Here is an 18,372-nt window from a genome sequence, read left to right as displayed (position 1 = left end):
TGCTCAGTTTTATTGTTTTTATATTTCTTTATTGGAATTTTCGTTTTTTTTTAATTGCTCTTGATTGATTTTTTTGTGAAAAGTTTTTTTTTGCGGAAAATTGTGTATTGTTTATAAATTAAAATTTATTTATTTATGGAAGTTTAGTACTTATTTTCAATGGAACCTTTTGATTTCTTAATGGAATATTCTTCTAATATAATTGAAATTTGTCCTTTTAGAAGTACTAATTTATGGAAGTTTGGCATTATTTAGGAATTTTTTTAAAGAAAGTTTTCATTTCAGTCATAATTAATTGAATTTTATGTAATAAAAATTTAATCAGATTGACAAAAAACTAAAACGATATGATTACCGTCACAGATATGAATTATATAACTTTCCATTACTATCCTACAAAAAATGTTAATTAACTGTTGTTCATTTCCAAATTCTCATAAGCATCGGTAGTGATACTTCGAGTATATGCAAAAATGCAAAATTTGTGATACCTCTCGCACAGATTTACAGTTCCACCAAGAATCGCGTTTCATGTTTTTACAATACCACGTAACGTTCAACACTCGTAAGCATCAATAAAACTTGATATTCTAAGTCGTCAACAAAACTAAAACTTGTGTTACTGTTCCGTCAATATCAAAAGTTTCGGTATCAACCGCGGGAACAAAACTCTATCAAATAGCCAATTACTAATCCGAAGAATCATTCAAACAGTCGGAAATGCGCAAATCTGTACATAAATTTTTAAAAATCATTCATATCTGCTTTGTGCGCGCGAGACTCAAAAATTTTGTAGACTTCACAAGTTTAAATTACAATTATGCCAATAAAAAAAGGCGAGAAAAATAGTTTATCAGTGCGTCAATAAATAAAAAAAATACGATTGTCCACTCAAAAAATCCGTAGGACAAAGTTCGTCAAGATACAAAAATTATTGAATTACAAAAAGTCAACTAAGCAGCTGCTTGAAGGCGGCTTTTACGTGTGAAACACAAAGTCTCTTGAACTGTAATAATGTAGTTGCACGTTTGATATGTGCAGGCACCGAAATACACCTTTAAAAAATAAGATGAGATGGTAAAATGCGCCGCCAGCAAGACCATACCATGGGTTCGATTCCCGGTGCCGGTCTAGGCAATTTTCGGTTTGGAAATTGTCTCGACCTCCCTGGGCATAAAAGTATCGTCGTGTTCACCTCATGATATACGAATGCAAAAATGGTAACTTGGCCTAGAAACCTCGCGGTTAATGACTGTGGAAGTGCTGAATGGACACTGAGCAGCGAGCGGCAATGTCCCAGTGATGGGTGTAATGCCAATAAGAAATAAGAATTATGTTAAGCTAGATAGTTAGTTCTAAGAAAGATAATTTAATAAGCAAATTTCATATGTATCATTTTGAAATTTGTTTTTTTGTAGAAAAAATAATTTCCCGTACGCGATCAAGTGTCTCGTTATCAATTTTCACCGAGACATTATCAGTTGAACGATTACGCGAAATAATCATGTGCTTTGTTTTAAGTACTAATATTCAATTTTATTTGTTTGTACTTTAACCATCTACTTACATAATGCAAATCTTCATTCAAGTGTTCAACCAAATCTTTCAAGTCTTTAGCTTGATAGAACTTTTCGTCATCGTGAGTAGATTGTTAACCTTCTAGTCTTAGCAACTTCTGGCTGCTGAAGCTGTTGAGCACCACTGCTCTATAGGAGTTTTAGGTGCCATACAAAGGCTCACAAAGCTGTACAGGGTCGTTTCTGAAGGGCGATCTCTGAATAAATCCCAATCAATTAGGTGGACTGACTTACCACTTACCATGGTTTTCGGCGAACAAGATACAATTTTGAAATAGGGTTTTTTATCCCTTTCTTTATTTGGTAGGTACTCTGTGTTTCTTAACCGCTACTGTGCCGAGATCTACTGTGATATTCTGCTGTACTGAATCCACACAGAATCTATTTTTAGATTTTCATTATTCATTATTGTTATCGTTGCCAGTCCATCTGATCGTGAGTCCATTGTGTCCGTTTGTCCATGTCATGTATCCAATGATCATTGCATTGTTCGGTTGCAATTTAATCCGGATAACGTTGAAGGAATGCCCCCGAGAAGAACAAGTTGTCAGTCGTCATCAAGCAGCCGTGACGGTAAGGCGCGCACCCCATTTTGCCACCGCATAGGCTGCGCATCTGGCGACTGACCAAAAATAATTTAGCAAAACTACTTGAATTTGAAGAATCATGCAATCTAACACTTTATTTAAGGAAACTTTTGTTGGTCTAATGAATGGAGTTTAGTTTAGGGTACTTGCACATTTTATTTCTAAGAAACAGACTTAACCGTGTCGTTGCGGCCTTTTCCATGCTGGTCATTATTGCCGACTTTAGGCACACTCGCGACGTAGGATTGTCACTGGATTCGGATCTGTATTTTTTTTTTATTGCAGCCTATTCTATCAGTCTAGTGAAGGAATGGTTGAGCAGCAAGAAGCTCCAGCATAAAATGGAGATGAACGTTGTTAACAACCGGAAATCGGTTCAAGAGACGACAATTAGAGTCGGCGGCTGCGACATCTCCTCCAAGAGATCTCTGAAACAATTAGGGGTGATGTTCGATGATAAGTTGAGCTTTAAAAGTAACGTCGACGGCGATAGCGGCACTATCGAGGATGATGGCGAACAGCTCTAGGGTGTGCTCCAGCAAGCGCAGGCTGCTGGCAGGCGTGGCGGTTTCAATACTGCAACGTGCGAAAGCTGATGAGTACTCATAGGCTAATGTGCCTGATAGTCATCAGCGTATCTCGCGAAGCAGCGTGTACTCGCGGGCATGATGCCTATCAAACTGGTGGTGGAGGAAGACGAGGAGTGCTACGCCCTTAGGGGCACCAATAACACTCGAAGGAATATCAAGGCAGCAACGGTAGTCAAATGGCAGGGAGAATGGGACAACTCGGCTAAGGGAAGGTGGACCCATCGCCTAGTCCCAAGTGTGTCGGCATGGATAAGCAGACCTCATGGAGAGCTAAACTTTGGCTTGACCCAGTTCTTAACAGGCCACGGATGCTTCAAGTGGTACTTACACAGGAACGGACACGCGGCTTCTCCCGCCTGTCCGCAATGCCCAGACGGCTGAACACATCCTGTTCACATGTCCCCGGTTCGAAACGGAGAGGCGTGCGATGTTGAAAGCATGCGGAACGGACACTTCCCCCCGATAACATCGTCAGAAAAATGTACCAGAACCCAGAACAGTGAAGAGCGGTCACAAGAGCGACGTGCAGGATAGCCGACATCCTACAACGAAGTTGGCGAATAGAGCTGCAGCAAGCAGCGTTTACGGATAGCGGACCATGAGTACTCCGCCGCGGAAGTCGTAAACATATATGTCGATAATGAATGGGAACGCCAGCGCCAGCTACCGCGCGTAGCCGCAGAACGTGACGAATGGGCCGGTTTTGGAGGAGCTCCCGCTTTCGGGGAACTTCTCGTCGGAGTAGGTTAGATCCGCCGTCGGGGACTATCTGAGTCGTTAGCGATCGTGACCGAGGCGAGGGCTAAATGGCTGAATAAATAAGGCAAGAGCTAAATTGCTCAAGGCAATCGAAACTAGGTTATCGGAGTAGGCTAGGCCCACCGCCGGGGACAAGCTGAGTAGATCGTGGCATGCGAATGCACCGGCTCCGGGTCGTCGGGGCACAATTAAACCGGAAGTTATCTCCACCCGGAATCCTTGGGTTGACCTCGGCAGTCGTCCGGTCACCCGTTGAGACGGGTCGTCGGTTACGGGGGAGCTTCCGACGTCGGGGAACTTCTCGTCGGAGTATGATTGATCCACCACCGGGGACTATCCAAGGCGTGAGATATATGGCTCATCGGTTAACAAGAAACTAAAAGGCGCAGTGCACGGGAAATCGGTTAATTGGAGTAGGCTAGATCGGCGGTCTGGCCCTCTGCCTACCGCGTCAACCCCACTCCCTGAGTGATAGCCCCAATAGAAAAAAAAAACTCACACATACACACACATATACATACTGACATCACCTCAGCTCATCGAGCTGAGTCGATCGTGAAGCTTTTCGGTACAATTTTGTTGTACGAGAAATGCAAAACGTAAAACTCGTCGCATGTCATTTATATACATAATAAAAAAGGGGTCATAAAACACTTCCCTGTGGCACTCCGAGGGTGTTCTCCACGAGACAAGATACATAATAATTAAAAGCAGTTCGTTGAGTTCTGTCATACAAATAGCTTTCGAACCAACTGTATGCGGAACCCAAATTCCAAAGCGCTTCATACTGCCTATGATCGCATATCAGTACCATCCTTGCTAGATTTCCATATGGGAAAAATATGCGATCTTGGGTAGTATATTTTTCAACAGTAAGGGCCTAGAAACTGTCTCAAAAGCGCGTTTCAGATCCAAGAACATAGCAACAATCGTATTTTTACGCTCTATGCTTTCTTTCTACCTAGCCAACACCAAGTTCAAAGCGGTTTCGCAGGAATGACCTTCCCGGTATTCCGATTATTCCGATATTAACAAGTTAGGCCGATACAGGACAATTTTGAGGATTTTAAAAACATTCTTTAACAAAACCGAGAAGTTTTTTTTTATTTTTTTGTTTCATTTTAATATTTATTTTTTATTATCCCCCCCCCCTTGACCTTTCGAAGACCAGTAGGTTATAACAATGATTTTAATACTTTCCGTAACTCTTAGCTGTTGTTTTGATGCTGATAATTTTTCCTCTGAATATATTCGCATCGAGTTTTCTTTAAACATTGCGAATATTTATTCCGCGGAACCTGATAGGTATCTAATGATTTTCATTATTACTTTTACGATTTTTTTTTGCAATTCGTAACACTAGTGACAAAAGCGAAGTTAGAGTAAACATGATCAATCAAAGTTCTACTGTGCCGAGAAATACGCGTATATTCATTTATTTATGTTTTAATTTCAAAAGTCAAATAATCGCCTCGAATGATTCGAATTTGAATTGGCATACCAATTGATATTAAAATAGCCAACAATTAAATAAAATTTACTAGGATCTATAAACGACTCACACCAGTTTTCCAAAATCTCTGCAAAATGCTGGTCATTTGAACTGGGAGGGTGATATAAAATACCACAATTACCCAACTACATGCCATGTACTACTGCAATACCTAAGAACCAATTGCCATCACAAGATTAGTTAAGAGCTGAGTCAGCCTAGGACTAAAATCCTCTCAAATAAAGACAATAAAAGCAATAAATAGCAACTCCTAAGATACGGAACAATCGTAAAAGTGGTCACTTCATGGAACTTATCCTAGAATAGCTTGTTTTTTTGTATAATCGTACCCTAAGTAATGAAAAATTGTCGTGACATAGCCACATGGGCCTTAGTGGGCACTGACGGTCCTCAGGGAGATCAGGGACACCCGCAAGAGTGACCAATCTATGGACCTCATTCTCAGCAACAAATTATTATATGTGGTGCACTAATGAAAATGTGGAAAAAGAATCACAATAATACAGAATAAAAATAAAAACAAATGATTGGCGAGATCTTTTCGTACTAAACTAAGTGGCCACCGAAATCATCAGAATATCCGAAAACGTGACCAAGACATGATTAGCATTACCCATCCTCATTACCTCGAGTGGTCAGCGAGTAAGTGCAATTATATTTTTTATGAATTGACTATTATTACATTATTCTTGGGGGCGTTATTGGTAACCACTCAGGTTAGTGAGGATGGGTTATTACAATTTTTTAAAAAGACTGCAAGTGTCATGCACAACACGTGAAAGATTTAGTTCGAAAAAATATATTGAGGGTAACCACTTTCATCGGTGGAGTTTGAACTCACCAACCCACAAAATTCCGAACACTAGGCTCATAGCAGATTCATTCTCCGAACTAACCCTTTTCCACGTATTTTTTGTACACATGCAATCGAGTTGAGATGAGTATTTGGTATTGTCTGGCATCTACACACATACTTTATCAGCAACTTCGCGGGTTGTGTGAGGTGTTGCCAGTTGGATGATACGTACTGGGGGATACGTACTGCGTAAATGAAAACCACGTAAATATTAAAATCCGGGCAAAAGGCAAACCCACTATATATGCAATGATTTTGTTAGAAACCGGCAGTAGAAAAAATGCTGTAACGAAATAATAACACAAAGTGTTATGGTCAATAGGAATAGCATATCCTTCTTTAATAACCATTTTTCTTAATAGCATTTTCACATGGAAACAGATGATTTCTCTATTATGGTTCCGAAATTTTTATTTCTTTTCGTGTAACACGTTGAGTTACAATTTTGTTCAATTAAAACATATTTAGCAATACTTTGTTTTGTTATTTCAACTATTAATCGTACATGTACTATAATAATCGCTTAATATCAAATTCTGATATAAATCTAATAGAATCTACCGGTCGGAAACAATGTGAGATAAAAAATGGCCCAATATGTATGTTCCCATAGACATCATACCAATTTGACGAACTGAATCGATCGGTATTCTATAACAACTAACCGCACTTGATATTGGCATAATAAGCTCAAGCACAAAAGGAAGCATTGCGAAGTGGCTAAAATCGTGTTTTGAGCGCGTTTATTGATTAGTACCTTTATTATGCTATTTAACGTAATGGTGTCTTCGACACATTTAATCAGTAAGTTAATGTGCTTTTTTGTGGGTATTCAGTTTACTGATCAATCCCCTAAAAGTGAGATGACCACTTCACAACATATAAGGTTTGATTCTTCATAAAAGTTTTAGCCAAAGTTCTCCTGAAAAACTTTGTCGAAGACATCGAGTTCGTAATTCCGTTACTTTTGAAGATTTTTCACGTTTTATGCTAACAATTCCTTAAAAATTGTGTTTTCATCATATCTTTCTCATTTTCATTTCTACTTTTTATGCATGTTCTAGAAAGTTTTAGATAATATTAAAATACGCCGTTGGATGACTATTGCGACTTAAAAACTTAAAAAATAGAAAAGTTATAACAGTTTTATTGGATTTTAGTCTTTTATTATTTAACTGCTACTTGACACCGGGCAAATTGTGGCAGTCAATCTCATACGCATAGCAAAGAACAAGTAATGAACTTGTTATTAATACCCGAACTGTAGAGTTGTAAGCGAATGTAAGTGATGTTTCATCAAAAACCATTTCCTACTTTGCAAGATAGAAATCAATCACCCACCACAGGGAGTTGATGAACCAATGCACCATGCGTCTCCATATGATTGTATGCTTATACATCGAACATGTTCAAAACTTGGCATAAAATGCAATAAATCTCCAAAAGTAAAGAAATTACGAACTTGGTGACTTCGACAAAAATTTTCAGGAGAACTTTTGCTACAACTCTCGCGAAGACATATACCTTTCATGTTGTAAAGTGTAAAAAAATAAATTTTCATCTCACTCACTCCAAAGAAGCGCGTCGACTTACTGATAAAATGTCTCAAAGACGCCACTACGCTAAATCACATAACAAAGGTACTATTAAATAAACGCTCTAAAAACACGATTTTAGTCACTGTACATTGTGGAGAAATAAAAAAATAGGCATTTGCTATCTTCTAGGGAATTTTACATACATTAGCTTTACAACTGAGTACGGTCCTGATTTCTAATGAAAATAATACGCCGGCAGCTGGCTGCAGCCGCAACAAAATTCCTAGAAATGGAACATATTTTTGAAGAAGAGCGAGCTTCAGAATGCAATTGTGAGAAAGCGAGCAAAGATTATAGCTTTTTCGTTCGCTTAGTTTCCAAAATAGATTATGTTCGGCATGCTATTGTGCCGCCAGCCAGCCGTCAGGATCTCCAGTGACGATGATAGAGTGCGGGAGCGAACGAAGGAAGCATGGTGCGTTGAAGCACCAGTAAAGTTTGCAAAGGAAGACGGCCTAAACAAAGTGAAAAGAGAGAAGCCTACGCATAACACCACGCATAGTAAGGCACGAATGAAAAAGAAAAACATAAAAAGCAACCGAACAAAATTGATTGCTGATTTCGATCATGCACTTTACGATTGCTTGAACACACAAGAGCTTCCTGGCTCCGAAGTAGGTGTCATGTTTCTCCCCTACTGCACAGACCTATATGGAAAACATTTTCCCACGATGCCTGACCTGGTTTGCCGATTGTATTCACGCAGGTGAAATCATTTCCCATACTACGAATACAACAGTGTGAAAGATGTTGGGCTGTCGTCCTTCTATGTTTTGCATATCATCATAGTTATTCTGCACGAAAATTAGTTATGACTATTATGAAGTTCAATAAGTCAGCCTCGATTATCATTAGTCCGCCTCCGGAACATGGCGGATCAGCTCCTAACTAATTATTTGTTGAGATGTAAAACAGCGCTTACTTAGGGGTCGTACACATATTACGTAAGCACTTATGGGGGGAGGGGGGTCGGTCAATATCTTACGCTCCATATAAATAAAAATTATTTTGAATGAAAAAAATCTTACATGGGGGGACGGGGGGGTCGAAAAACCCAGAAAAAATGCTTACGTAATTAGTGTACGACCCCTTATCATGTATTCGAGTGTGATGTGATCCTAACATTGCAATGGAAAGTTTGAAGTGTTATTCGGAATGGTAAAACTCATTAATAAATGGCAATAAATGAATAATGAGGAAACAAGAGTGATTATGCCATAGCTCAGGAACGCAATGCCTGATCAGTCCCCTTTATATGATGGTGTTTCTCTTGTGCATTCTGAGGTGTATTAAAAATGCAAATTAAACCACCTTGCGGTAATAATGACTTTCTCGCCTTACATATATTTGCCAGTTTGATATATCAAATTGAATTATGAATTTGATATCTTTCAAACCACTAGGTCAATGGGTCATTGCTTTTTGATATTGATACCTACTTAATTATTTGAAAAGTGTTAAAGCTAAAGACTAAAGAGCATACAATGATCAAAAGAAGGCAGATTTTACTTTTGAATGCATTGATTCTGCCAAATAAATTCATATTTGGGGAAATGTCATATTCGGTGAAATGTCTTATTCGGGAAATTTTAATTTCTGGGAAATGTGACTCTCGAGGAAATGTCATATTCGGAAAAATGATGTTTTTGGGTAAATGTTATTTTCGGATAAATGTTATCTTCGAGGAAATGATACTTTCGGAGAAATTTTATCTTTAAGGGAATTTTCAATTTGGGGAATTGGTTTCCAGGGAATTGTAGTATCTCAAAGAATCGCCCACTATGCCTAACCCCACCCCATCTCGACAGAGAATACGTATTCCAAATTTTATTGAAATCGACCCATGCGCTTAAAGGGTATTGTGGGATACAAAGCGATACGACAGATATAAAAAAAAGTTTGTTTTTAAAATATGCGCCTCCTTCTTCATACCTATTCTATAATTGTCTCCTTAGGACAAAGAATATGTGTTCCAATTTTGGTTCAAATCATTTAATGGATTCAGAAGTTACACAGAACTGTTCTTTGACTAAACAATACTCCTCGCCTCTCGTAATCCTTTATCTGTTCCTATGACCCTACGTTCCCCAATCTTATTGTCTTCTTAGGACAGAGTATGTGCGTTCCAAATTTGGTGGAAATCGATTAATGGGTCTAGAAGTTACACTGAGTAGATCGATAACTAGAAAATACCCCTCCCACCGTACTCTTCTCCTTTTCCAAAGACCCTCCCACCATTTCTATAATGTGTTCCTGTTATTGTTATTCCAACTTCAACCGGCTACGCAGTCTTTAAAGATTGAGACAAGATTTTTATTTGTCCAATTTTTCGACACGAAGTCTTCAGGTTAGAGACAAAAGGTCAGAGGGACAAAACGTCGAACGGGACAAAACGTCGAACGGTACAAAAAGTCGAAAAAAAATTCTAAATAGTTTTATACATTTCTTTAATCAACAATCTTTTGTATCTCTAATAAAACTATCTAGATATTCATGATATTATTGCATAAAAATAATTCCTTCTTTGAAAATTGCTCATTCTTCAACTTTGATGAGTGTATTATTTCTGCTTGAAGTCAAATGCATTTGATAAATTTCTTTCAAATACACCCTACTTGTAATCACTTTGTTCTTGATTGACCTTTTGTCCCTTTCGATCTTTTGTTCTTTTCGACATTTTGTCTTTTTCGACCTTTTGACTCTTTCGACGCTTTGTCCCTTTCGACCTTTCGTCCCTTTGGACCTTTCCTCTTCTTTGACCTTTTGTCCTTTCGACCTTCTGTCCCTTTCGACGTTTTATCTTTTCGACCTTTTGTCCTTTTGGCCTTTTGAACTTTCGACAATTTGTCTTTCGACCTTTTGTCTTTCTATTTTTTGTCATATATTCAGCATCTGCCTCAGAAGAAAAAAGAGGGTTTTGCAATTAGGCGGTTCGAAAAGGAAAAATTATGTTGTTTTCCAGTGTTAATAATGTTCTAATTAAGTGTGTCAGAAATAATGTACCACAGATATCCATTCCAGACAGTTATTGTTTGGCCAAACAACAGGCAAGGAATAATCATTTTATTTTTCCTCTGAAGACATCAGCCGCGTGTCGAAGCGTTTAAAAATAAAAATCTTGATTCAATATTGCTCGGGTCTGAACTCATAAATGGGCCTGACAGAGTCATCTACATATTTGATTCATGACAAGAGGGTTTAATGGCCATTTGGTAAAATACATCCGGAAAAGTCTGACATGAATTTCCAGCATTCGTTTTGCTTCATGTAATGTTGTGGCACGGCAAATGCTGGGTACTTCTCGTACCTGAACCATTTTGCGGTCCTTAGCATCTTACCCGGCAACTCCTATCCCTACCTCCTCATGACGCTAATCGGGATACGAGCAACTTTAGGGAAGATCGGGTAATCAACCCCGGTGGGAGCTATGGTCGTATGCTGACAGGGAAGGGGGATTTGCTCCTCTCCGGAGGTGCAAATCTGATCGAGCCTGATCTGTCCTCCATGTTCGGAGCGGCTCACAACAGCGTCTGTTCCCCATGTTAGGGGCGGCAGATCATCGTCCGAGTGCCAGCGAGGGACTCTAAACTAAACTGTGCACATCATGTTGCCTTCAACGCGATGTAGGTAGCGCAATCCTGGTAAGGTAGCCGACCGAAGATTCTACAGTTACCAAGAAAGGCAAAAGTAGAGCAAACGGATTGATTCAACGGCAACAGAACCTGCAAAGAATAAAGGAACGTGGAACGTGAGAATTTTTAATGAACCCGCACAGCGAACACTTCATTCAAGTACCACATCTACTATAGCGACGGTGCAAAGCAGAACGAGGAGTTGGCTTCATGGTGTACATCTTCATACTGGGACAGAGCCGCCTCGTAGCTTAGTGTTCATCAAGCACTTCCACAGTAATTAACTGCAAGGTTTTTAAGCCGAGTTACCATTTTTGCATTCGTATATCATGAGGCTAACACGATGATTCTTTTATACCCAGGGAAGTCGAGACAATTTCAAATCCGATAATTGCCTAAACCAGCACCAGGAATCGAACCCAGTCACTCTCAGCATGGTCTTAATTTGTAACCGCGCGTCTTACCGCACGGCTAAGGAGGGGCCCAATCGGGAAGCAGATGAAGCGTGTTATCCGGTGGAAGCCGATAAGCGACCGCATTTGCGTTTTGAGAATGAAGGGCAAATTCTTCAGCTATAGCCTGATCAGCATCTATGCCCCAACGAACGATAAGCTTGATGACGTGAAGGATGAGCCCTGATAAGGCCTACGGAGAGTGCCCAACACACGATGTAAAGATTGTCATCGGGGATGCAAATGCGTAGATCGGAAGAGAAAGTTTTTTTCGCTCTGTCATTGGTACGGAAGCCTTCATGCCACTACCAACGATAATGGTCTGCGACTTGTAACCTTTGATGCTGCTAGAAAGATGGCAATAAGCAGTACCTACTTCACACGTAAGAATATCCGCAAACACACCTGTCAACATCCGAGTGGAGACACTTGCTCACAGATAGACCACATGCTGGTCGACGGACGACATTTCTCGGATGTTATAGATGTCCGAACATCGACTCGGATCACTATCCTGTAGTTGCTAAAATACGGGCGCGACTTCCAGCTTTCCGTTCATGAAACAACAGAACGATGCGTTTCAATATCCAACGCTTGTCAGGAGTTGCTGAACAGTACCACCAGAAGTTGGACGAGCGGATAGGAGATAGGAGATTCTCGTCAACAAATTGTGAGAAAATATCCACGAAGCTGTGACTACAACAGCGCAGGTAGTGTTAGGTACTGCACAGCGACACCAGCGATGCCAGCGAGTGACGGACGAGAAAAATGTTGCTAGGAGTTGAATGCTCGAAAGGCTCGTACCCGTTCCAACAGAGAGCGGTACAGTGTAGCAAGGGAAGAAGTGAAACGAATACACCGTCCCTTTCGACGTTTTATCTTTTCGACCTTTTGTCCTTTTGGCCTTTTGAACTTTCGACAATTTGTCTTTCGACCTTTTGTCTTTCTATTTTTTGTCATATATTCAGCATCTGCCTCAGAAGAAAAAAGAGGGTTTTGCAATTAGGCGGTTCGAAAAGGAAAAATTATGTTGTTTTCCAGTGTTAATAATGTTCTAATTAAGTGTGTCAGAAATAATGTACCACAGACATCCATTCCAGACAGTTATTGTTTGGCCAAACAACAGGCAAGGAATAATCATTTTATTTTTCCTCTGAAGACATCAGCCGCGTGTCGAAGCGTTTTACAAATAAAAATCTTGATTCAATATTGCTCGGGTCTGAACTCATAAATGGGCCTGACAGAGTCATCTACATATTTGATTCATGACAAGAGGGTTTAATGGCCATTTGGTAAAATACATCCGGAAAAGTCTGACATGAATTTCCAGCATTCGTTTTGCTTCATGTAATGTTGTGGCACGGCAAATGCTGGGTACTTCTCTAAAATGTTGCTAGGAGTTGAATGCTCGAAAGGCTCGTACCCGTTCCAACAGAGAGCGGTACAGTGTAGCAAGGGAAGAAGTGAAACGAATACACCGCAGAAGGAAAAGGCAACACGAAAATAATGTGACAGGAGTAATTCTCGCTGAAACCGGGCCACTATTTACACGAGGTTCTTAAAAATGACAAAATTTATATTCTTTCGAAAGCTTTCGGCGAGTATATTAAGGATCCGAGTTAAATTCTTCAGAAAGATTAACCCCTCGTTAGTTATACACGAAATCATTTTGATGGACCCCTCGATTTTTGTCAATTCTTGACTCACCAAAACTATCATAACTCCAAAATTTCTCAACCGATCGTAGAGATCAGCATATCGTTGGAAAGAGAAAGAGTGTATCCTCAATTTGCAATAGTAAAAATAGAAGCAGCCATATTGAATTTAGCCACCATCTTGAATTTATTTTTAAAAACTATTTTTCCGCCTAGTTCGCAACCACCGATTTTGAATATTAGTACACCGATGGAAAGCTTAGCTTATATTGTACATTGTGTCCAAAACTCTCAGGTGTATGTTTTTTCTATCAAAAGTTATGTACGATTTACCAAATTATTTTTTGAAGGGCCATCTGACTAACGAACATTATTTTTATGGTTAATATGGTACTATGATGTCAGTTCCTTGATTTCATACACTATTCTAAGCCAAATATGTTTCAAAAATGTAAAGCATATCTACAACAGTATGTTATTTGAAGGGCTCAAAAGTTTTGAGCATAACGGAGCCGTTTTCAAGTTATTGAATAAAATAATTCAAGAATTTTGGCATTGGTAAATAATACTTAACTTTTTATAGAAAAAACATACACCTGAGATTTTTGGACTCAATGCACAATATAAGCTGAGCTTTCGATCGATGTATTAATATTCAAAATCGGTGGTTGCAAACCTGGCGGAAAAATAGTTTTCAAAAAAACCAAGATGGCGGCTAAATTCAATATATTTTCACTATTGCAAATTGAAGATACACTCTTCCTCTTTGCAACGATATGCTGATCTCTATGATCGGTTGAGAAATGTTGAAGTTATGATAGTTTTAGTGAGTCAAGAATTGACAAAAATCGAGGGGTCAATTAAAATGATTTCGTGTATAACTAACGAGGGGTTCATCTTTCTGAAGAATTTAACTCGGATCCTTAATATACTCGCCGAAAGCTTTCGAAAGAATATAAATTTAGGCATTTTTGAGAACCTCGTGTAAATAGTGGCCCGGTTTCAGCAAGAATTACTCACAGCTGAAGCGCAGGAGAACATGGATAGAAACGATATGCGGAGGTTTTTTGCAACTGTTAATGGCGCGCGGCATAAGACTGCGCCAGTGCAGCTGCATCCATCAATATGGGAGGATGAAGAACTGCCTGCCGGCTGGTTGGAAGGCTTCATATGCCCAATCTTTAACAAAAGGCACAGACTAGAGGGTGCCAATTACAGAGGGATCACCCTTCTGAACTCGGCGTACAAAATCCTGTCGCTTATCCTGTTTAACAGACTGTGACCGCTTGAGGAGTCCTCCATCGGCGAATACGAGGCAAGTTTTCGTGAGGGCCGATCAACGACGGATCAGATGTTTAGCCTGCGAATGATCCTTGATAACTTCCGGGAGTACAACTTGCAGACTCACCATCTGTTCATTGATTTCAAAGCAGCGTACGATTCAGTGCAGAGAAATGAGCTGTGGCAGATAATCCGAACATGGTTTTCCGGCGAAACTGATTAGAGTGATACGTGCAACGCTGGATGGCTCGAAATCAAGTATTCGACGAAGTGTCAACCTCGTTTGTGGCCTTAGACGGATTGAAGCAGGGTGATGGACCAGGTATCCAGATAGGTAATGTTGCTCAATCTTGTTTTAAACTTCTATTTGCTTTCACCAAAACATGTGTTCTCCTTGTTGTTTTACTATTTCTACTATTTAAAAACTCTGCGGGGACCATATCTGTGGTGATCCCATCAGCATGGAAAGTCGTATCTATTATAGCAATACACAAAGCTAGTTGCATCCCCCCTGAACGGAACGGGGAGATACGGATAAGTGAAAGGGTTTTGGTTTTAGTGGGTTTTAGTGGGTCCGGTTAAACAACCTATTACACCTATGATGTCTGGTTGCAGAGATCCTTTTACCCTAGCTCAAGAAAAAAACACAAGGCAGGAAATACACATACACTAGATGACCCGGTGAGCTTTGTCTCGCCAAAAATTGATCAATTTTCTAATACATTTTTTTTTGTTCATAATTTATCAAGAAAACGAATCGGTTCTTCGGAATTATTTTTAATCTTTTTTTAAAAGTTTTTTTAAATAAGGCTGTTATAAATATTTAATTATAATTATGTTCTACTAGTCTCCGAAAGGTCAAGCGGGGGTAATAACAAATAAATAGGGGAACTGTTCTGTTTTCCATCACACTGAACATATATTCATCAAATCGCAAAACAAAGAAATACGGCACTAATTTAAACGCTTCTTTTTTCTCACATGCGTGCTCACTTTTGAAAAAAAATCACAAAAATAAGAAACGTATCAAATACCTTTTAATTGCTTTGTTTTTCGTTGAATAAATTTCGGAGCTATGAGATGAAGTCCAGGAGCAAAAACCCTATTTAATTTTTAAAAAATCGAAGGCTCCTCGATTTGTTGAAGAATGTTGTTTTTTTTTGTTGCCCCCTCCAAATATTAGATTTGGGCTATTAAATCCCAAGGGGGATACACAATTGTTGTTTAATACTTGTATCGGCTTAACATATTTCCAATTAATTATGCTAACAAACCAAAATTAGCATAAATCGATCGTTCCATTATCGAATGATAATGTCAACATCGTATTATACCTAGAGAAGGTCAATATTTGAAATTCTCATACAAATGTACGAAAAACCAATGCATCGAAGAGATGGCCTTTTGATTTTTTTTCCAAAATTATTGTGAATAGATGAAAAAAAATACCTATAAATTAGCTGAAACTGTGCTGTTTATTCTTAAATGATGCGTGGTCGTACAAATGCCAACTTTGTTTTTTATATACCTATACAGATAACGTGGAGAATTCTAGACCAACATTTGAAAAGGGCGTAACAGCCAAAATTTATTCCTTCTGATTATTTGTCCACATGTATAGCTTTATATGTAATTGCCTGAAATCCTCGAAACTTATATTTGCCGATGATCTGAAAATATTCCAATTGATACTAATATTGATTGTTGTGCACTACAGCAAGAAATACTCTTTTTTGCACTAGTGCACGCTGAATGGTATGCAAGTTAACATATGCAAATGCAGTATCATCTATTTCAACCGCTTGCGCGATCCCCTGCGCGTTCATTATGCAATGGGAAACAATAATCCACTGTTAAGGGCCTGAGAGTAGTAATAAACTCAAAACTGAGATTCAATGTTAGGCTTTGGGGAAAGGAATACGCTTTCCAGGATGTTTATGCACTCAAAACTATTTATTGTGGCATCGCTCGTATTGACAACAAAACGACGCACGGACTAATAAACTGTTGATATTCAACAAATAACTAACTGCAACTATAATCAAAATTATCAAATGACGAATACTTTTAAAGCTCCCTATCAGTTGAATGCGTTAACACGATTGAGTGAGCACAAAAGTAACTAAATTGCTCCAATAACAATGCATTAAAAATTCATTCTTGCCCAATTACGCTTCACAGCAGAAATCTCGGAGAAATAATTTCCCGTAATAGTCGCTGAGTGTATTTCAGCACCGTTGCTTGTTGTAGCAATGTTCAAAGCAGACACCATCGACAGGGAAAACGAATGTCACGCTAAAGGCTCCTGTCTTAGCTACTCGTTGAACTCGAAAACAATGTTAAACAAATTGGGTGAAAGAAAAGTGAACGCGAACTTCCTCCACGATGGGCAGGTGGTACCCGGAACGAACGAACGAATTGGGTGACGACAGGTTATCCTGTTCCCCTATAAACACATTTCTTCCGGTCCACTTGACTTCGCGCGAAAAACCAGCAAAAATGCTACGGCTGCGATAATACGCCACTTGTGCCTTCATGTTGTATCCTGTGGTGAGCATCGGAAAGTCGAAGCAAGAGTTAAATCTCGTGGAGGGGAGTCCCATGGTGCTGGTATTACTCTTTAAAATAAACACTCTTTTCGAGATTTGGGCTCAGTTTAGAACAGGGGATATCATAAGATTAGGACCACGGAGCATTTGATGCTCCACTAAGGATTTATCACAATTGATCCAGTTTCAGTTTCACGATTGGGACCCAGTGGTACTATGTTTAGATGACCAATATAAAATTTAAGATCTCCTTAATCCATTGCTAAAATGATTGGAGCTATTTGACTATTTGATATAAAACAGTATTTGATATTAAATCTTTCTAAATGGGTTCCTATTTTAAAAGAATAATGGAATCATCTTCAACAGCTTCAGTGACGTCGTAGAAAATATGTTTCGTCAAACCATTTATTATAAACGGCCCTGTTAGATATCCAGATAGATCGACAAGAGAACGAGTCAGCCGAATGGACGAGTGAACCACTGTTGGTAAGGTGGCTCGATAAAAGCTTACATTTTTCTTCGGTTTTATTCGCTATCGTTTGGAAAGTTTGAAACATTCATTCACCGCTGATGAAAAATTCATCTCACATTAATATTTCATGATAATTACAGGCTGGCTTTTAAGTTTCGATTTTGTTGATTATTTTCAACGTCCTTAAGATCCACTTCGATGAAAAATGCCTATCGGCATCCTGATTAAATATTGATTACGAGCGCACAAAGCTAATCACACTAACCAAGAAGAAATTAGCTAGATTTAGTGAAAATTAGCAGTAATTTAATTAGGTTCGCGGAATTCGGCTGCTTCCCAGTCCGATAGTCGCATCGGAAGAAGCACAAGTTACGAATGACGGTACGACTTCCAACACTTACTTTTTCACAGAACCACGGAACCGAACGCTGAACACCTCGCGAAACAACGTGGCTGGTTGCTTTGAAACAACGTGCAACTTTGCGCTCCAGTAGCGGAATGCGATGAAGTTATTTTTACGCTGATTTTTCACGAGTTTTCACCTCCTTCCCCTATTACGGAAATTATCCTTTCATACATAATCAATTGTGCCTTTAATGGAGTTCCGAGCACCGTTGAATACTAAACGCTTCGGGACCAAGTAGGTGGGACAAATTTACGGAACGATTCGTGTTTTGCAACTGTGAACTATTGGATGATATGAATATTATTCGGAGTTATGCGCTACCCATAACAGCATAACTGTACCATATAAATAGGAAATCAAGCAAATATAAGACAGTTATACTAGCATCGGTTTTACTGTCATTACGCTTTCCTGGTATTTATTAAAATGAATAAATAAAACA

The 18,372-nt window shown here is 39.1% G+C and overlaps 1 protein-coding gene across 1 annotated transcript in view; it reads right to left on the bottom strand.

The window, feature by feature from the left end:
* LOC134221057 (uncharacterized) overlaps positions 1–18,013 on the bottom strand; it is a 54,231-nt gene extending 36,218 nt beyond the window's left edge. Inside the window, exon 1 of the mRNA XM_062700236.1 lies at positions 17,926–18,013. The gene's annotated coding sequence lies outside the window, so the exon portion shown is untranslated. The remainder of the gene's footprint in view (positions 1–17,925) is intronic.
* Between the last annotated feature and the right edge of the window lie 359 nt (positions 18,014–18,372).

This window comes from Armigeres subalbatus, chromosome 3, assembly GCF_024139115.2.
Source record: "Armigeres subalbatus isolate Guangzhou_Male chromosome 3, GZ_Asu_2, whole genome shotgun sequence".
NCBI lineage: Eukaryota > Metazoa > Arthropoda > Insecta > Diptera > Culicidae > Armigeres > Armigeres subalbatus.
The sequence above is the reverse complement of the archived record's forward strand: the minus strand, read 5'-3'. Positions and strand labels throughout refer to the sequence as shown.